Source organism: Wasmannia auropunctata, unplaced genomic scaffold, assembly GCF_000956235.1.
Source record: "Wasmannia auropunctata unplaced genomic scaffold, wasmannia.A_1.0 LD335903.1, whole genome shotgun sequence".
Classification (NCBI taxonomy): Eukaryota; Metazoa; Arthropoda; class Insecta; order Hymenoptera; family Formicidae; genus Wasmannia; species Wasmannia auropunctata.
In genome coordinates this window covers 3,409,531-3,431,667 of record NW_012026987.1, presented here as the reverse complement: position 1 = coordinate 3,431,667, position 22,137 = coordinate 3,409,531, and the positions used below count along the sequence as shown (strand labels likewise).

At 40.2% G+C, this 22,137-nt stretch overlaps 1 protein-coding gene across 1 annotated transcript in view; it reads left to right on the top strand.

Moving 5' to 3' along the window:
- Positions 1-22,137, top strand: part of LOC105455485 (sialoadhesin-like) — a 197,246-nt gene that overhangs the window by 64,992 nt on the left and 110,117 nt on the right. The window lies entirely within an intron of this gene.

Here is a 22,137-nt window from a genome sequence, read left to right as displayed (position 1 = left end):
TTTGCCGGGTATTAAAAGAACAAGATATCCCGGCGAGGTCCTCCTCCTCCTCCTCCTTTTCCTTTTTTTTATTTACCGTGGGCGAGAAAACGTTCTACGATGGAAAAGAAGCGACGGGAAATAATGCTCGGAGAGAGGAACGTAATCCTGTAACCGCGGCGCGCGGCGCAATGTACGCAGCGCGCCGTTACACGACTCGGGGAATGCGAGGAACGACGTGCCGGTCCTAGAAAAAAGCCGGGGAATATTCTTTCACGCTTGTGCCTGTATTTCCTATACTTTCTTTCGTTAACTCGTCTGAGAACAAATGACGTTGCGATACTCAAACGTTTTCAGCTTGCTTCTTCATCAAAAAAAGTGAAGAGGTGAATAGAAGAATTTTTATTTTGAAAATAGCTATAGCAAGTAGATTAAAATATTGCTGAAATGCAGCAAAATATGATATTCTGGATGATGTTCGACAATGAGCGCCTCATAATTCATCCGTCGAGCGTTAATACAAATATATATATATATAATATAAACGATATTATAAAAATTATTTAATCATTTATTCCTGCGGATAAATTTATCAGTATTTAAAGAATTTCATACATTTTATGTATTTACAAAACTTATTGCTCAATTCGTTAATAACAGTATAATCTCGTGTTCATAAAATAGAATTCAGAATAGGAAGGATTAAACGGAGAGCTAGTTGTCAGAAAACTTTGAGTTAATCCTACGTTGAGTCGTTGACGTGCGTCATAGCATAAAATGTAACCTAGCGTTGACTCTAATCCTTTATAGCACAATGGCGAAAGTTTTAAGGAACGATAAACAGTTCCGTAAAGGATGTTAAAACAAACGCGCGTTTAAGTTATAATAGACTAACAACTTGTGATTATCTAAGAGTTGTTTCTGTCTTCTCTCATTCTCTTCTCAATTGTATTCTTGCTTTTTTATTTGATTATTTTTCTTTATTTCGTAACATTTATCTTGTTTGAATATTATTCTGTTTTACTTTATGTTTATCTATTTTACTTTATGTTTATTACATGCATTTAGCATAAAAAACATTTGACATAATTTTTATACAAATTATTTATCTATTAAATAGTAGAAAATAATAAAAAATTCTGGATCTCGGAATATATTATATGATTGATGAATTTTTTTGTGTCAAATAGTATTCGGCTATCACTGTTTAATTTAAACAATAATAAATGGGCTTTTTAATTATTTCTATGTGTTTTCGGCCGTAAAAGCTATCGTTTTATTTCTGTGTCAATAGATCAATTTCCGAAAAGGAGAAGAGAAGTTTTGTATAGTTACTTTATTTCATTATCAAATTGCTTTCTCGGAAATACGCGTATACTTTCGAATTCCATGGGCCGCGTGTCAAACTCCCGCGGAAACTTTCTTTGACGCGCGACGTCGTGTTTCGAATCGATTTCCGGCGGAAATGTGTATACGTATACCAATTCTCGACACACCGATCGTGAAACGCGCAAGACTCTCGACAGACAGTCGAGCCCCGCAAAATTTTCAATGGAGTTAGAGATTTCCAGTCTTTTCTTTTCGTATAACTGGCCGCTTTTCCGTCGCCGCGGCTTTTCACCCCGCGCGCATGCTTCGATAACTGACCAGAGATAGAAAAGAGACAGGGCAAGACAGGGCGATAACACAATCCGCCTCATTCCTTCCCTTTCTCGCAAGACCCGCGTTTCTCTTTGTCAGCGAAGTTTTCGGAGAGGAAAATTCCTCACGTTGCTACGTCTCAGAGGAAGAGGGAGACAGAAAGAGAGAGAGAGAGAGAGAGAGAGAGAGAGAGAGAGAGAGAGAGCCCTAAAATATGCAGACTCGTTCTCGGCGGGAACGACGGGCGATGATATTTTTGAGGAGAGAATGGGGTATAAAGATCTCTCGGACGTTTCCGCGCGCGCGCGCGTTACGGCGCGACACGTCCTGAGAGACAAACGCCTTTGAAGTTGCACGCCGGCATCGACAGCAACTCGATTCCGAAGAACGTGTTGTCAGCTCACTCCTTCCCTGCGGGATATCCCGGGTATTTTCCCAGGATCTGAATACACGTACTTCGGCGCCGGGCGCACGGAGTGCGCCGGGCTCATACTCGTGCAACCACCATCACCCTCCCTCCCCCCCCCTGCCCCGCTCCCCTTCTCGAGTCTCGCTGAGAGTTTTACGAGATTCCTCGCTTTGTCACACTTTTCGGTTACCAACTTCGCCGGGAGTAGAGTCGCCGTATCGACACCTTTGAGCGAACGCGACGACGACGACGACGACGACGACGACGACTACGATGACACCGACTCGATTTCACCAACGCATTGTCGCGCGAAAGAGTCTCTTCCTACGAGCCGCAGACGGTATATTTTTCCATGGAGAAACGAGATCGATTTCCCCATATATACCTATTCGCGTAGCCCGTAGCGGATTTCTTTCTTGCGCGTTACAAGGCTCGCAAGACAGATCTAGCGAGGCTCGCAGGATATACAAAGCGAATTGGCGAGATAGTGAGATTGACAGTTACATACAAAGAGCGTAAGTATAATCGCGTGAAACGCTTTTACGACACATATATATATGAATTAATATTACAGTTTCTGCTTGATATGTGTAGTTGTTATGCGAAACGCAAAGTGTAAAGAAATTTAATATAATTTTATGTGTTAAAAGTTTCCGTTAACGTTAAACTTTAGTAGCAACTCTAGTAGCCTTCGTAAACTAGTTTACAAAGCAGCTAGTGGTTTATTGTACGGTAAGCTAATTTCAAAATGCAGAGTTGATCTCCATTGTGCGATAGGGGGTTGTTAAGCTCTTGTAATTAAGTCTGAAATTAAAATTAGATTAAAACGGGATTCGCTTGATGTTAAAAGAAACGATATCTTCGGTGTCATTCTCTTTATCCCGATCTGAAACTGAAGTCACGAAAGCTTTCTTTCAGCGATTTTTAATCGCCGAAAAATGATCGATGCATCCCACATTGAGGCTAACGGGTATTCTTCTCGTTGTTTCATCTGACGTTTAGTGTTTGAGGTGAAACGCGGGAAGCAACCTGGTATTATGATTTATGATAAGACTCATTAGTCGCCGTATCGCACACTTGATTTATTGCCCAAACAAGATAAACGCAATCTCGCTGCGCGGCAAAAGAGAACCTTCGGCGAGGATAATTCTCCGAGCGTGGTACAGTGGTAAATTATTAATTTGCTCAAATAACGAATTCTATCCTTTATATTTTGTTCCTACAATTCCATTTCGTTTTTAACGTTGTAAATTGTGAAAGGAAAGCTTTCGCAGATCGCACTAAACCCAGAATACAAAGAGAAACGTTTTTAACGATCGGATTACTGAATATCGTAAAAGATCTGAATATCATAAAATCTCTTCATGCGAAAATGTTTTGATAATATTAAACTGCAAAATATAGAAGTACTTTCTATTTAAAATGTAACCTACCAATTTGTTGAGATTTTTTTTTCTTATGTTTCTGCTTTTTTGTTCGTGATCCGAACATGTGTTTAGTCTTATTTGACAACATCAAGATCTTTGTCAAGAAATTTCTATTACATTTTTCGTCATCGATTTATTTTTACATACGTAAAAGTGGCAAATTCGGCCGCGAACGATTTCTTCGTGAAAATGGCGAGATAGTTTTTACACAAGACACGAACGCGGTGAGGAATGGCGAATTTTACGGGCTCGTAAACGGTGTTCTCTCCCGGTGTCCTCGTGACGCAACCGGCACTCTTGCTCGCTCCTCGAGCACCCTAATATCTTTCACCCCTGTGCTTTCCATTGACATGATCGCGCCTTTCCCCGGTATCTCGCGCCATCGCGTTTCTCCCTTGATGTCACCATTCACTTTGCGCGTAAGGTTCATGTGTAACTCCCCCTTTCCAAATATGTTCCCGTACTCTCCGCCACCTCTGGTCGTCCGATTTTTTTTTTTTATCACGTTTGAATATAAATGTAATATATCACGCACAAAAAAGGTATTTGAAATGTTAATAGCCATATTTTGTCACTATATTTTGTCCGTTAAAAGAAGAAAAAGAATATAAAAGTCTGCTATTTTGCTAAAAATTGGAAAAAAATATAATATAATATGAAAATAAATTTATATTTATGCAATCTCTTTTGCTTTCCGAATATCTCTAATTTAAATTAGTGTGTTCGATGAACACAACCAATATTCATATAAATGAATAAATAATGAATATGAATACAAATACTATTTTTTTCATATTCATTGAAAATTGAATAAATACTTTTTATGCGATTTGAATGAATATATTTGTGAATATGATTACGAATATTTTCGATTTTGCATTCACCCCCACTCTACACACTAAAATTCAGACTTCGAGCTTGATTTAAATTTAAAAAAACACGATGATACCAAGGAGAAAATGAGAACTATTGTCAATGCTTTTATTGGGGATTTTGAAGAATCTATTAATTAAATCTATTAATTAAATAATACATTTTATTTACAATCCACTGCTAAAGCACTTAAAATATCTTATAAAATTACTATTATTGTAATCCGTACGATATTGCAATGTTCGATTTTACTGTATTATTTTTGGTTTGCAAAAATATAGAGAATAAAAATTACTCATAAAAAGAATTATCGTTGCGAATAAAAGACTTTTAAATAAAACATTTGTTTTCTAAAATTTTTTTCAAAATTTGTAAATTTTCTTTATCAAATATTAATAACGATATATAAATCTATTTCTCACTTTCTTTTTTACTTTACATTTTGTATGAATAAATATGAATAAATCATAAAATAATCATAAAATATTCACGAATAAATATTTTTAAAAGCCCACAAGTTTGAATAAATATTTAAATGAATATTTTCTTTATGTGAAAATTTTAAATAAATATGAACTGTAGTCCAATTACGAATTTTTTGTATTCATCGGACACACTAATTTAAACTCATTAATGTTTCAAGCACTTCATATTTTTACTGTAATATTATAGTAACATAAAAAATATGAAGCGCTTGAAATAATGAGATGTTTAAATTAGAGATATTTGGAGACTCAAAAAAGATTGCATAAATATAAATTTATTTTTGTATTACTGTACTATATGTACTATAATAATTAATTTTTATTTGAAATGTTAAATCTATCTTATGAGAAGATTGTAATGTTTTAATTAGGTATACTTTATTTATGCAGTATTTTAAATGGAAAAAATATTTCTTCCTTTAAAATTTCCAGTTTTAATTTTCATTATCTTTATCACACATTTTGCACATATTTAGTGGTAAATCATCAATTAACTATTCTGCTACCTGTCGCATCGGATAGTAGAGATAGAACTCACAATCAGTGAAATCTCATACCGCGTGTATATATTTTATTTTTACTAACTCTACAATCCTTCGGTCTCGCATTCGAATAATACACGATTTAAAGAATCTCCATTTAAAAAAAAAATGATCACCTCACCTTCTCGATCTGTTTCGCAAGCAGCGTAATGTATGTAAAAATAATTCCAAGTTGATGCACAATTCGATCTAAAGCAATCAAGCGGAACGGATTAAATTTACATTTCAAACGAAGTCCGGTGCTTCGATATGCAGACTTACTGCAACGAATTTTTCGTCGAGATCTTGGAATATTATCGTGATGGAACTTCTTTCAACAATCTATATATTTTCTTTGTACACCATTTGTTTTTTTATACAAATTATATTAGATAAATAAATTCAAATATTTCTTAAGTAACTTTAGCGTAAAGTTATCGATAATATTTAAATGGTTAAAAATAAAATAGTTTTTTGGAAATAGATAATAAAATCTTATTTTTTTAGTTTTCTTATTGAATTTTTTGAACAGAATTTTAATTTAATACCCAGCGAAAATTTGGAAGTTGAATAAGAATCCTTGTGTTTAGCAGAGTTAGCCTCAAAATAAAAAATATATATTTCGGAAATATAATACGAAGTTTACGAAACACTGTGTATATCGTATAAAGTAGCGGGAACGATTTAGCGAGCGCGATAAAATTTGTCAGCCGTCGCTGGTCGGAGCCAAGTAATATCGAGTGGGATATCGAGATTTATCGTTCCGTGTGATTCTCCTGAGCTCCGTCTTCGCAGCAGCACCGCCGGCAGCGATTCTGATTGAATCTGGAAGTGAGAAAAAGAGAGGAAGCCAGAGGGTGAGAAGGGAGCGCGGAGAGAGAAAGAGAGCTACCTCCGCCGGTCGATAAGATCGATATCCGAGAATGCGCGCGATCCTCTGCCACCATTCAACGTTTTCCTTCCATCTCGTCCGGCTGCGCGTGCGAATCGATTTACGATCAGACCATTCACCAAAAATATTCCTCGATTTATCGACGGAAGGCTGTCCGTAATCCATAATAAAGAGCGGCTCCTTCACCGCGGGCGAAATCTTCGGCCACCGCAATAAGCTGGAAAAAATTCTCGTCATTTGGCCAGGTGCGGCGCGAGATCAAAAACGAAAAAGCTCGGGTATTCAAACTTTTCTAGCAGATCAGCGCGTCGTCAGTCCAACTCGGTTCATTTTCGATTTCATGTCGATCAATGTATTTATCTCTGAGATCAATTGACTCTTATTGGCAATCAGAAATTTCGTGATTTGATCGCATTTATTTGTTTTGAGCGAAATAGCATTTTTTATGAGAATCATCTAAATGAGAATTTAGAAACTTTTATGTAAGTTTATAAAAAAAATGTTGAACATCAATTATATTAATTTTTCTTATATAGTTTGCGTCTTGAAATCAGAAACTAAAATTTCATACTGAAAGAACAAAAATAATGTAGAGGCGATGCGCGGAGATTTAAGATTCGTAGAGCTCGAGATTCAATTCGCGCTGAAAACGGCTGTCCGATAAATCTCGATATCGCACTCGATATCATCGCGGCCCGTAGTCTGCCTCGGCCAGCGACCGCTCTGGCAAATTTTATCGCGCCGTAAACCCCGCGCGTTTATATATTTTCGTACAAAGACGGGCGAGTTCGGCAACATCGATCCTGCGGATGACCATAAAAGATCCGTGACTGATAGTCGTTCGGTGCTAATAGTTTCCCCGGTTCAAATATCTGTCGTGGAATGATGCGAGAAAGAAATACATATTTTCGATACAAAATGCAAGCAAATCTTTAAATGCCAAAAACAAGTTTTAAAACGTGCATAATTTATATTGCGTTAAATACTTGTATTATTTATTGTTTATTAACATTATAGATTTGAAATTATTATGAATATTAAAAATTATATATGAATAGGGCTTTGTTTCAATCCGTAAGTTATGTAAAAGTATTTCTGCAACTTTTATACTTTCTATTAACGTATATAATCATAAAATATAGCCTATGATTTCTCTGATTGAAGAAAACTTTTGATAACGGCAAGATCGAGAATGCAGTCTTTTCGAAAAATCCGAGAACTGTTGAAAGCCAGAAGATAATCCATCGTCCGTCATTTTTATCCGGCATTTTTCCTCGGTTGCATCTTCCTCTCGTTTTGCAAGATGAGCGACGTTGTATCATTGCGCCGGGACCGCAGGGGGTTAAGAAATTCCGGCGTATGTGCGAAGAGGGAAAAACATGAGCGACGAGAGAGCGATTCGAAGACGACACTTCGAGGGAAAAGAGGAAACTCGATTCCTCGAGTTTCCGCGACACACACAAACACACACAGACACGCGTGACGGGGAATCTCAGGTAACTCGGAAACAACGTTGCGTTCCCGGGTTGTTCGGTGGAGGGATCTCGGCTGCAGTCAACCAGCTCGTCGATTCTCCATTATACGCATCCTTTGTCCGTCGCACTCGATCCCACCTGGTGCGAGCCTTCGATCGTCGACGAGATATATCAAAGTGGTCGTGTGTTCTCTCACTCGGGGTACTCATGAATATAAATTTTGCGCGAGATGGCGTTCTCTCTTCTCTTCCTCCTTGACGATCATGACTCTCCGCGCGATATCGAAATAATTCGCCGCGTCGCGCAACGTAGGTGAACGACGTCCCTCGGCGAAAACTGCACGTCGGTATCTTACGATTATGTTGAAAGTGCTGCTGCGTTTGTGCGCTCGCTATGAGATATTGTAAAATAGAAGTTCGAGACAAGGGAGGAAAGTTTCTGAAAGGTTCTCTCTACAAAACGTTTATTCTAATATAATTAATTGTGAACACATGGGAGGAAAAGAAAATTATTGAAGCAGAATTTACGGTTGTCTCTCTTAACGTATTTAAATCGAATTAATGCTGACACATATATTTTTTTTAGATAATTTTCTTTGTTTTAACGAGAATATCATCGTTCTTTCTCCTCCTTTTCTTTCCATCTCGTTCTAAGAGCGCAATTTTCGTGTCCTTTGGGTACAATTTTCGCGTCCCACGATCGATCCTTTATCGCCACATTCGTCGCCTTAATCCGTTCCGAAGATAAAAGCCTGTATAAATTACGAAACGTGCCACGAATATTCGATCTACGGTCCAAGTCCTCTTTTCTCGATCATCCAACCCTCTCCACCCATTCCCATCTCTTGATCGTCCTGTCACGATCCACTATATCTTCCTCGGGCGGCTATAAAAATTGTATTAAAAGCGCGCGATCCGTTATCGACGGTACCGAGAGGCGCGGCGGGGAGAAAATCGGGATCGGATCGCCGTCGTTTCGTCGTGTCGAAATAGAAACACCGCGATGTTTTACGGTTTGCGCCTTACGCGGAAATTGCAAGTTTTACGAACGTTCTCGCTTCCGCGGGGAGAAAACGTGATCCGCGATCTCACATTTGCGCTGTCGATCTTATACAAGTCGGTGTTACCCCCCGACTCCTTTTTGCCCATCTCTCCGTTTCTCCTAGTCGTGACATTGATCGTTCGTGTTTGACAAGTGATCAAGTCGAGGCGAAATAGGGGAAGTGATCCGTATACGCCGACAGTGGGTATTATGTATATGCAACTAGTGTATACAGTAACTAGCCAGCTGTAAACCTAGGGCATACCCATTCTTGTTGATTCAAGTATGAGACTATGTCCGCCAACACGTAGAATATTCACACAATATCTGAGAGAATGTGTCTTATCTTTTCGGAAAAACAAATTTCATTTTAATCAATTCATAGTATCTCACGCACCAATTTATTTCCTGAAAACAATTATTTTTGTTAATTAATCCACGAGATATATTTTTTGCAAATCAATTGTTTGAATAAAATAATCGTTTTTGCAAGAAATGGAATGGAGTTTTTTTTTAAGGAGAAAATGTTTTTTAATGCTTATTTTAAAAAATCTGTTTATTTACTTCAATCGAAAAAACACGATTTTCATCTTTCAAATTGCTATAATTTTTCTCTGATCTCGAAGTATCAATCATAATGCGCGGCGTTCACTGACAGTCAGCTGATGGCGCGCGTAAATGTAGTTTATTACAACTGATCGCTTGCGTGCTTTAATCACGAATGGAGACAGAGAGAGAGAGAGAGAGAGAGAGAAAACAAAATTTTTTGAACTTGCGAAAAATTAACGTAAAGAAACAAAAATAATATAATAACATATTCTTAAATCATTACGTTTACAATCACATGAACTGCAAATATTTATTATTGTACGTGTTTTTATAATTTAGAACCTTATTTGTTAGGAAATAAAGACATTCTTTAATCTAGCTTATCGTTGGCGATAATTTTCTGTTACAATAAAAGTCAGTTTTATTATCAATTGATGAAAAGAAAAAATAGTGAACACAAGATTGTATCCGAAATCGCACGTAAAAATTCTGCGTCGTATTGACAGTTTGATTTGTACAAAAAAAAAATCGCACGTGCGCGATTAAACTCTTCGTCAACGGCACTCGATAAAGGAATTTGATGGGCATTATCGAACGTGGCGGGATTACGTTCGTCGATTGAACAAAAGTCACGGAGTGTCTTGTCAGCGTTTTAGGACGAATTTTTCTGAAGTAATTACCGAAGGAAAATACGACGGTTCAAAGTCGGACGAGCGCTATCGCGGAATCGCCCGTGCGGAATAAAAACCGCAATTCAAACCGGAAAACTTTTTCCGGCGCGCTCGTTGCAAGTGGATGGGAGCCCGCAACTGCGGATGGGAAGTTGATCGGGATGGAAAACGACGGGAGTGGAAACGCAGGTCTTATCTCGCCGATTTATCGTTTATTCGTTCGTTTTATTTGTGAATACGTGTCACACTGGCTCGCGATTCGAGCCACAGTCACGAAAGTTCGCGTCGGTTCCACTGCAAAGTACGGTATGCTTATGATCACCGCAGAGTTACATTCACTATCACGATATTTTCAACGTGCAAGATGGAAAAACGTTCGTGTCTATACTTGGTAACTGTAAATCTGATAACTGTACGATGAGGAATATTGGACATGAGTACATATATTTATCTGTAATATGGAAATCACCCTTTGAGTAGCTATCAATGCGAAATCGTTCAACGGCTCTCTTTTTCTCGCTCCCTCATCAGATGGGGAAGCTCTTTCAGGCAATCGCGAAACTAATAACTTCATGAGAAATTAATGCTCGTTCTTTGACATTTCGTTTTATCGAGCGCATCCGATGAAAGGCCGGTGTATGCGAGACAGTCAAACCGAATACTATGATTTACCTTCCGCTAATTAAGACTTTTACTTTGAGTAGCTCAATCAAGTTTTTTCTAATCCTTGATTTTCTCTTTTCCTCCATTCGAGTTGCAATTGGTTGTTTCTATTTGTAAAATTTGTACAAGAGTGGTACAACCTTTGAATGACAAAAAAATTGTAAAGTAATATATCTTTTCGTGTACAGTGAATACAATGTAATTGATAATTCATCTATTAAATTAATGAAGAAATAATGAGGATAAAAATTGCATCTATTATTATATTGGCATCATTTTTTACAAAAAAACATGCACAGAAATTTTTTATTATCATTACACATATATACTGTATACGTATTATAACGAGAACAGATTCAATTGAAAATTATCGGAAATATGGTTAAGACTGATATCCCGGGATTCTGATCAACGTACTTGTCAGGCGATCGAATTTGCTATCTGGTGGAGAGAAACTTCTAGTTACTAAAACTTTATACGAGGAATCCAGAGAAGTTCTCATTCGACAGTCGCTTCTCTTATCCGATAAGCATAGTCGATAAAAATCAGCTTTAGCCTAGAAAAAGTTTCTCCTCCAAACACGCGGGATGTGTATTATGTTATTTTCTGCATTTATGTAAAATATTCTTATGACGAAACGAACAACTCACAGTAGTGACAAATGTTATAAAACATTATATTATATTTCGAGACTATATATTTGTCCACAACTTGCGTTTATGTAACTTGAAATCAGTTCACGAAGCGATAATAACTTGGAAGCATTCGATGTATCGACGCAATAGCACGTATCCGGCTGTAATGAACGCAAACTCTAAATTGAAGTTTGAGCGACAATATAATTACGATACGGCACTTCAGATTAGCAATTCCACACGAATAATTCATAGATGAAATTAACGATGTAAACTCGTGAATACTTAATAGATGGCTTATATTGAGGAAATATTGAACGCGCCTTCGCGCGTGATTAAATTAAAGGTATTGATAGCATTCCTATAATAAATTGCAAAATCTTTAATTTTACTTTCGCGTTTTTTCTTTCAATCGTAAAACTTGTTACGCTGCACATTCTTGCTATATCATCAACAGTTTTTATTACGCAAGAGATTTTAAGAGATGGCTGTACCGCGAAGAGACAGAATGACTCGGAGGACTTTCCCCCTCCCCCTCTGCCCATAGTCAAGAAGTTCCTTCAGATCGAGAAGGATTTACGATGTCGGGATAGAAAGCGGTGGCCTCCTCGACTCCCGGCGAGAGAGATCGAGTGGCCGGATAAGTGGCCACTTCTGGAAATAAACAGGCGTGTGACTCCCGCGAAAGAACGAACGGCCGAAGAAAAGCCGGCTCCTTTATTATTACGTCGGCCGTTAGTTAATAAACGTTCGATGTGAATCCCTCTTCATGACTTCCATAGATATGAAAACGGAATCATACGGCAAAATTTATGGCGGACAGAGAGAAGAGGAGAAACGAGAACGTATATTGTACATATACATGCATACTTACCTACATACACACATATAGGTACGTCCGAATGTTGACCAATTGTTTTTTATCCCATGTGCTTCGCGAGAATGTTTTAATAACGTTTATAAATAGGACAAGGGGCGGCAGCACAGACGCGCTTTTATTAAACAGGGATCTCACCGGTAAATCCTACGGGAGGATACGCGGCGGCTTCGTTCAACAATGTCCCGCGCTGTCGGCGTGTGCGTTTCGGGGTCGCATCAATTTGCGACGAGAGAGCGTGCTTTAATTCCGTCGCCCGGTGAACTACGATGGCGCGCGTGCTTTATGAAACGCCTCCGTGATAAAAATATCAAGCTGCGACGGTACTCCCGTTGCCCGTTAATAAATAATGAGAAGCGCCGTTGGAATTCTATCGTCGCGAGAAATATCGTTTCTCGTTCTCCCGAAGCAAACGCGCCAACGTTCTCGAACTTCAGCAAATGAAACTCGGGCGAAACAATTCCTCTAATTTATCTTGCTTGCAGATCGCGTTGCAGATGAAATGTAGATATACATTTCATAAAACGTATCCAATTTTCTGTCCATCAGATCTCCAATCTACCTGAGAAATTATCTTACGCAGTTCCACCTTTAATATTATCTTGTGCAGTTATTATTACATGGACTGAAAAGTCTTTCTGAAATTGAATACAAAATGGCATCATATATACAAAAATTAATCTTATGGCTTGTCGAATAGATTCCTTCAAACCTCCGCTGTCAAAATTTTATGACATTTTACCGAATATTTTGTGAGTTACAGTTATTTGAACAAGTCAACGTTTGAGTTTTGTAAAAAATGGAAAAAAACTCGAAATTCGTGCAGTGATCAAATATCAATATTTGAAAGGCTTAGAATTTCAAGAAATCATTGAAGTCGATTTATTGAGGTTTTAAGTCTTTCAAATATTGAATATTTGATCACTGCACGAATTTCGGTTTTTTTTTTCATTTTTTACAAAACTCAAACGTTGACTTGTTCAAATGGCTGTAACTCACAAACTACAATATTCAGTGAAATGTCATGAAATTTTGACAGCGGAGATTTGAAGGAATATATTCGACAGCCATAAGATTAATTTTTGTATATGATGCCATTTTTTACCCAATTCCAGAAACATTTTCAGCCCATGTAGTAGAAAAACTTTAACGTACAATAATCCTTCCGCGTGCTTGCAAGAGCGACTTATTACGCTAGGAATGGGACTCCCCAGCATCTTCAATAAATCTTTCTTTTCTTCTTTTACCACCCCCCTCTTCTCCTCAAACGTCAGTTTACAAATACCACAGTTGGATTCGTTTTCGCGTTGCAGAAAGAAATATCCGATCGTTTCCCCATTTCGACGGCTCTCAACGAGCCGCGAGATTTTTCACGACGAAACGCGAGGGGTCGGCGAGGTGGCAAGAGAGAGGCGGACGCGCTCACACAAAGGGGTACGTGTGCGGGTTGAAAATACGACGCGACAGGGGTGTTGCCGTCACTTCGACCTCGGCACGCCCGCATGAAAATACCATTGGCTCTGCGGCGCCGGTGGCGGCGTCGGAGGAATTTTCCTAAATTTTTAACGGTAATCGTTACGTAGCCTTAGTCCGATACCCAGGTCACGCAGCCCGTCAACCGCACGGAGGCGGTGGACGCGGCCCGTTACCATCATATTGTGTGAATGTGTGCGTGTGTGTACGTGTGTGTGTGTGTGTGTNTAGTGTGTGTGTGTGTGTGTGTGTGTGTGTGTGTGTGTGTATGTGTACATACGGGAGTGAGAAAGAGAGATGGTGCTCGGCGGTCCATAATTCAGAGGGTACACACCGTAGCATTCGCGCCGTAGCATCGTGTGCGCACACGCGTATAAGAGAATGCAAGCCCGCTGCAAGAATTCAATAAGTCCGAATTGCTCGAATATTTTCCGCCCTTCGAGCGCACGATCACGCTCAGCGGCGCCGACGAATGCTTTTGTATTCTTTAAAATGCAAGCATTTTATTATACTGTGGCCTTCCTTCTTTTTTCCCCTTGACAATTACGCTTGAAAATTACTGCGGAGCTTGCGGTGGAAAGACGCGCGAGAAAAATTTTAATTTTGACATTTATTTTTATTGCGAAAACTCTCAGCGAAAACGTATTCACTCATATTTTTTGTGTCCCTCTCGAGAAAAACAAATTGCCAGTTATAATTATCGAGATGATATAAATCACGCGTTGCATAATTGTGGAGTGATAGATGAGTTTCTTTGGAGGTGTAATACCATGCAAAATTGCAGGTATTGCTTTTCTCATGTACTCCATAAAATCGTTTCTCGGATCGTGTATCGTCGACCGTAAGACAATTTCGCTGCCATGACCGAGGTTGAGCAAAGTTTATGAGTAATAATTCTCAATGACGCGCGACAACGTGACTATCGATCCCGTATACCTTCTTATTCCGTCCACTTCCTCCGTTCTCTTCACTTTGTTTCTGGAATCAAGTTGATTCGCTCGCGACACGTACGTGTTTCCTGCTTGTCAAATATGGTGTAAAATACTCTGCTCATAAATATCCGCAGAAGTGTCTCGTCGATCGTCAGCCGGGTCGCCTCGAACAGATATCTTGCATCCGTTGCGCCATAACGTGATGAAAAATGATTCCTTGACACTCCCCTTCGTGATGTGACATCGAAATAATATCGAAGCTGTACACACGTATAGCGAAAATGTCTCGTTAGGAAAGTTCAGTACTCTTTGCGAGAGGTCACGAAATAGTTATTCTGAACAGAGATCTCTTCGCTCGCGGAATATCTCGTAAATTGTATCGAAAATTATATATTCTCTTTTAGGATAAAAGTGCAAAAAATTGAATGAATAAAAGAACCGTGCAGTTCTTCGTACATAACAATCTTTAGATTTATTATATAACAGTAATCCGTTGGTATGAAATATACTGTAGGATATTTTTTTAAATATTTGCGCTGCAATTACCAAAGATTTAAACGAAAAACTTATGGCGTTCGTTGTTTAAAAAACAATCATCGTTAACGATGCTTCGCGATCTCTCCATTTAAATGTGGCGACTATTTTTAAAGACATTATTCGCGCGGCACAAATTTGCGCGACACCTGATGCCGGAAAATGTCTTTCCGTTAGGCTGCCGCGTTCATGCTTGCAATATTTAATCGATGCACGTCGAATAAGCGTAAAAAGGGATAGACGCGGCGGACCCCGGGTATCATAACGTCGAGAACGATAAAACTATCGCTCTTAAAATACGGTAGCCATATCGCAATATTCGTAATGCCTGAAATATGGCAGGTATTACCTCGCTCTGGCAATAATTTTCCCAGGATAATACCGTTAGTAATGCACTAATACACGCGCGATGTTACATTACTTTTTCGCCGTAGTCCCTCGATATCGGGCCACGTGCACACGTTACATTGTGCATTTCTGTCGCATTCACAGAAGCGACAAATCATATTTTTCGAATTTGTCCCGGAATCCCGTACCAACGCAAGCCAGCGATCGATAAAATATTTATCTTTCAAAGTTTTGAGGCATATCTTACTGTTATCATTAGTTATTTCGATTCAGTCTCAAATTAAAATAAATTTATTAAATCAAGTGAGTTTATGTAATTAACTGACGAACAAAAAACTTTGTTTCTCTCTTGGAGTCTTGGAGTTTAATTCAAAATCCATTATTCAGCCTTTTTAAACTGCGCGCCGAATTAATATCGGACTTATATAATCAACTTGCAATCGTAAGCTGAAGCTGGAAGTGAGATCACAATTAAATTGATCTTTAATGTTTGACAATCCAATGCGAACAAACATCTTAAAACACTGCAAAGAAATTCATTGCGAAAAATTACCTCATCCAAGCAGGCTTTTTCCGGAGAGCATCTTTTATCAATTCGACTATTGAGGCATGTGATAATATTTATCACAATAATCAGTATACATTAAAAGAGAACGTTTGCTAAGAGACACATATGAACAATTTAATTGTTTAAACAAATTAATTTTCACTACTTCTATGTATCTATTTAAATCGACATTTTAAAAACACTTTTTCCAGCTCACAAAATTATTATTTCGGCATATAATGATCTAGCAATATTTCTTGCTTAAAATATGAAATATTTAAAATAAATTAATATTTATTTATTAATATTTAAAATTTATTTAAGATATATCATTTTATGATATCTCTAACAACGAAAGTGAAACGACGTACTCATTTGGCCAGGATTGGGCCAATCGTGGCCCTCAGCACGGACAAGCGACGTCAAACGAGAGGAAGAAAAACGAAGAGCGGCACACTGACGGCTGAGTTATAGTAATTGTCATAGACTGTCACGGCGCGCGCTGGCTGGTCTCGCAGCTCTCGTAGGGGATGGACGGTGCCTTTAAATCTATAGCGGGCGTGCTCATAAAGAGGTAACGCGGGAGAAAGGATGCACGCCCGAGCACGTCCCGCGCCGATAGCGTCGGAGAATATCCCGCAAATGGTGCATCCGGCTCGTGGCGAGGAAGATAGGTGCATCTCCCGGATGCATCTGTATGTGTATACGTGTATCTACCGCACATCTATACCCGTGCTATGAACGCACGTAGTGTTGTATACGAGGTGTCTCGAATCAAGCACGTCTCGCGTTACCTAGATTCCGCATGAATAAGCTGGAGAAAGTGGCCTTTTCATAAGGGTTCATCAGAGTTCACAAGAGTAATTAACAAAGGTGGAACGTGGGGAATAACGGACAAACGCTGCTAATCGAGACATTTTAACGGGATTGGTTTGTAACAGTGGACCGGAGTTTATACTAATGTTCTCTTCGTCTCTGCATCTCTCCCTTTCTTTCTCTCTTCCTCATCCTCGCTCTCTCTCTCTCTCTCTCTCTCTCTCTCTCTCTCTCTCTCTCTCTCTTTCTCTTTTTTAATTTATTTAATTTTACTGACTATAAAAATATTGAGTGAAATATAATATAAAAGTAACATACAGAGTTTAAAACTAAAAAAAAATATATGAGCTGTTCTGGAATATTTGAGTTTTTATTAATTAAATTATTATCTTCGTGCATACAGTAATCTGACGAGCGTAACAGAAAATAAAAATCTCGGTAAATCGATATCCCTCTAAATTCGTTTACATAACAGCAAAAAGCTTTGTGATAAAACATTCTAAGCGCGGAATATGGTTGGTTAATGGAGTTTAAATTTTAATCACTTCCGCTACTCACATCCCGGGCAATTTTCTTAGTTCATCGTATGTGGAATCTACATGCTAAGGAAAATATGGTTTGCGAGAGATATTGATTATACCTCCACGTTGTGCATCCAGTGTTTGCGCGCAACATATGCGGGGTCAAACATGGCACCGTCGCGCGTCGTCGCCGGGACGACGTACATAGTCGATGAAATAAGGAGTAAAGCGGGAAGCGTTAGCACTTCGAAGAGTCATCCGGACATCTGTCGAACGTGACGGGACTCAGGGTGCTCCGTAGAGCATCCACTCCCATACAGTTTTATGATCCGTATGCATCGTATATGTTTACGTAGAGAAAGAGAAAGAGAAAGAGAAAGTGCCGCTCGCGTACTCATCTTAACAGAATACTTGACATATTACATTTGGATAGGCAATAACAAATATGCATTAATCATTTATATATTTTTTAAATAATTATACAGCTTATATAATGGATGAATATGAGAACTATAGAAATGACATAAAGATAATACTGAGAATTATTTTGAGAATAGCGTTTTGTGACAAGGTTATATGTAGCTTTTACGATTACTTTGATCTCGAGGAGCGCATCAGAAGATAATAACTCACTAAAGTCGCGTAAAAGCGACGGGCAATCCGTTCTATTCGATTTGCGAAGAAGAATACCTCTCTAATCGAGAGACTCGAAATGGTCACGTGCGGTTATCGCGGCTGCAAGATGAAATCCCTCGACGAACGAGAGCACGGCGACGAGAGGGCGAGCGCGTGACACACGATGGAAGTCCATAAATCTAATCGACGTCCACGGAAGCACGAACGCGGGAGAGTAGAAGGGCAAAAAAGGCGAAAGGTGAGGGTGGCGGAAGCGAGAGAGAGAGAGAGAGAGAGAGAGAGAGAGAGAGAGAGAACGCGCGAGCAAGGGAGGCGAAGGGCGGGATGGTTCGTTAAACGAGCTTAACGTGTGCCACCCCGTGGTAAGGCATTACTCTCGACTAACGGGCCGTGTTGCAAACCCTATTAGCAATATATTTTCCTCGCTCCGTCGGACCTCCGGCCCGCCATTGTGTTGCCGGCCGAACGGTTTACACGTTGTCGTTGGAAGCGCGCCGCGCGCGTCCAGTGAGATTTTCAGTCCCGTGGGCCGGAAGCTCGCTCATCGATCCCCATCTCGTTTCCTGACGTTGACCCTCGGCAGATTTGTGCGCCCACCGGGTAAATTCTTCTCGATTCTCTGACCGACCTCGTGCTCTTAACACGGAGCCGGCGCGGCGGCCTGTTGATTTGCCGGATGATAGTTAAACGCCTCTCGGGATCGCGTTCCCAAAAGGTATCAGGTGTATAATAGCAATCTGTTGAAAAGACCCGGGATTTTATCTTTTATTTCGGTTGCGCGGAGGAGTAACGATTTTAAATTGGATTTGCGGATTTGCCCGTTTTAACGAAAGAATTGTACGTTTGGCTCGTGATGTGTATAGTTAGTATAAAACAAAAATAAATGTTTATAGTTGGCTAACTGAACGAGGGGAACTGACATTGATACTTTCTAACGCTCTCTTGGTCCGTGAATGGTTCTTCGGAAAATCACGGCAGACATTTGCGCAATGCTCGACCGTGTTTGCAGTGGCCCATAAAAGGAGGAAGGAAAAAGAAAAGCGACGCAGCGAAACACGATCCTCGGAAGAAGCTAGCAAGCGTCGACTTTTCAGGTGCACCACCTCGTGTCTCCCATTTATAACCGGTCGTACCGACAAGACAGCGGCGCGCGTATTCCGCTGCTGGCTCTCTGCTCACACAGCAGAGAATTTCAGTAAAAGTTCCGCGAGGCGATACCGAGGTCCGCATATGTTACCGCCGCGCCCGCTCGCGTTACCGCTCTACCCCCGTGAAATTCTGAGAGAAACGTCGAACGGGGATGCGGACCGGCGCGGCGGCTCACCAACCGTCTACGTGAGCCCACACGAGCCGGGTTCCACTCATCCCTCTTTCTCTCGGGGAAGACACGTGAATACCGCAAATCATATTCGTGAGCTATGAGGCGAAAAGAGGGCAACGAAAGAGAGAGAGAGAGAAAGAGCTGGAGACTGTCCCCGGGTGATGTCACACGAGATGGCTTTGTACGGAGCGCTTTGTACGACTTTGGACGGATTTTAGCGGGGTTTCGATGCCGCGCGAGCTCGACGACGCAACGGGCCGAATACTAAAACAGTCGTTCCGCGACCGCGCGGAGACGGTAATAAATATGTAAAACTCGGCCGGAGGGTGAATCGCGCGCGGGAAGATTAATAAGCAATTCTCACCGGGGGGGTGCCCCACAAACGTGGGGAAAAGCTCTTCACGCAGCGAAGTACCGCTACTTCCGCTACTATCGACTTCGATAGCGTGGCGTTTTTAGGCATGTGGCTTGTATCGGTCTACTACGTCAGTAATGTATTTATATATTGTATAATAAAGCATATATATATATAATGCTTTAGATAATAATATAATGATGTCATATCCTACTAACGATCGCTTGAATATTCATGAGATTAGCCCTCATGACGACGATTTATTCTGTAATTAACCGTGGAAAGCTAACGTGAAGTTATTACTAATTAGCGCTAATGTGATTTTATATATGATACAGAAGCATTACGTTGCGAAATGTATACAAAATACAATGCGATTGATTAGTAGTTGATATAAAAATTCCTTACAATAAATACACTTAGAAAGCATTTTAGATTAATGCTATAAAAAATAAATACACAACTAATATATTTAACCAATTTTAAATTAATGCCATAATGAATAGTTAAATAATTATAATAGTTAAAACAATAAATAGTAAAAAAACTATGAATAGTTAAAACAATCAACGTCAAAAAATTTCTTACTGCACTCGAATATCTATATATTTAATCGGTAAATTTATAATGCGCGCGAGAATTTATTTTACTTTTAAAAATAATGAAAAATTTAACAATATTAATTATAACATTAAAAATTTATTTACCTCACAGGACAGAAACCTCTGTAAGATAAACAAATAATAGTAAGGATCACAGATATGGCGCAATATTACTCGCAGGTATATTTCTCTACAAAGGTTCATGCCAAGTAGTAAAGGTTCGTTACGTCTCAGACGCCCGCGATGCTCGTGGAACGATGTTCATGGGAGCATCGAGCGCATCTTACGACTTTTTCGCGAGCGAGTCAATTGTCAGCGTAACAATGGTCGACGGGTTTGGTGGGGGGAGGGGGAGGGGGGAGGGGAGAAAATTCACGCTTCGGGACGACCGGTGGATATCTCTCCGACGGTCCCGACGGATAAACGCCGCTATAAAAGGCCGTGAATGCCGGGTATTAGCGCCACTAAAGCGTCGTCTTGCGCCGCCCTCGTGTAATCTCCGTCGAGATTACGACGTCCGTCTGCGGAATCCCGTGGGAAGCGGAACGCTCCTTCCCCACTCTTTCCCGGCGAAGTTTCTCTGCTCTTCAGCATATCGATTCGAGGTCGACGACGATCGTATAGCATGTCGGGAACGGCAATTATTCGGGCAACGATTATTGAATTCTTTCCGCGTCGCTAATTTAATCGCGATGGGACGATATCTTCTTGCGAACACGACGAACGGTCTGTAATTAGGATCGAATTAATCTTAATTGCCCTTGTGTTTCTGCAATAATGCAAATGCGTGTACCCTTCTTTTTTGAATAGAGAACTTGCAAAATTGAAAATAATTAACAATTGTCTTTTTAAATTTATATCTACTACCTACATGTTGCGTTTTTTTAATAAATTAAAGCCAAACAATTAAAATGTTCCTAATGAGAGCGGCTTGACGATGCATATGCACGCGCTGCCGTTTGCCCTCAAATTCATATGTTCATGTCATGTCCGTTACATTTTTTATTTCGCCTCGCGCCCATATATATATATAGCTTTGACACGCAGACCGGCACTATACCGACTTTTGTTTGCGCTCATAGAACACGTTTCGAAAATATCGCCACGTACTTCGGATACAGCCCGAATACGATCGTCGACGATATGAACAAACAAGTCACGCCGGCGACACGGTGGGGTGCCATCGCACCTCGCCTACGAGAGAGCGAAGTGCAGTGATTCGGGCTATCTACATAAAGATCCTCACGAAGCCTCGATTTCGCCTCGGGGATACGAAGTCGATCTCTATAGCATGCAGCTGCAACACAGCGCGGGCCCGATCGAGATCGGCGCGAGGGCGGGCGAGTTGCACGCGTCACCACCGAAGCCGAGTAAACCGAATCAGAATATTTCGCCGTGCGTCGAAGACGGTCTTATCGGGGCGGCTTATCGAGTTTTTTTTCCCTACCGCGAAAGCCCGGTTCTTCGCAAACGCGATCTTTTTCGCCGTGCTCGCTGCACCCCTTCCCGAAGGGAGGAGGCGGCGAAGGAGGAAGAGGCGATACACGAGCGAATGACGCGTACCTACACCGTCGATCGGCATCGTCGACGTCGTCGCGACAATAGCCGAAGGCAATTCCCATCCGACATCCGAGTGACATATTGGGATGAGATCTCTCGTCGAGTTGTTTGCGTTTACCTCGGCTGTATCGCGGATGCATCGGGCTGCAGGCGCGATGAAAGGGCGACGCCAGTCGAGTAAAAGCTGCTGCTATTGTTGCTACTTCATTTCCTCGCTCTTTTTCCCCTTCTCGCCGGGCTTTATTCCGCTTATTACAGTTGCTGAAAGGCTACGCGTGTGCCGCCTCTCATGCAAAAGTATTTTACTCGCAATTAATCAGAAATATATATGTGTGTACATATATATATATATAC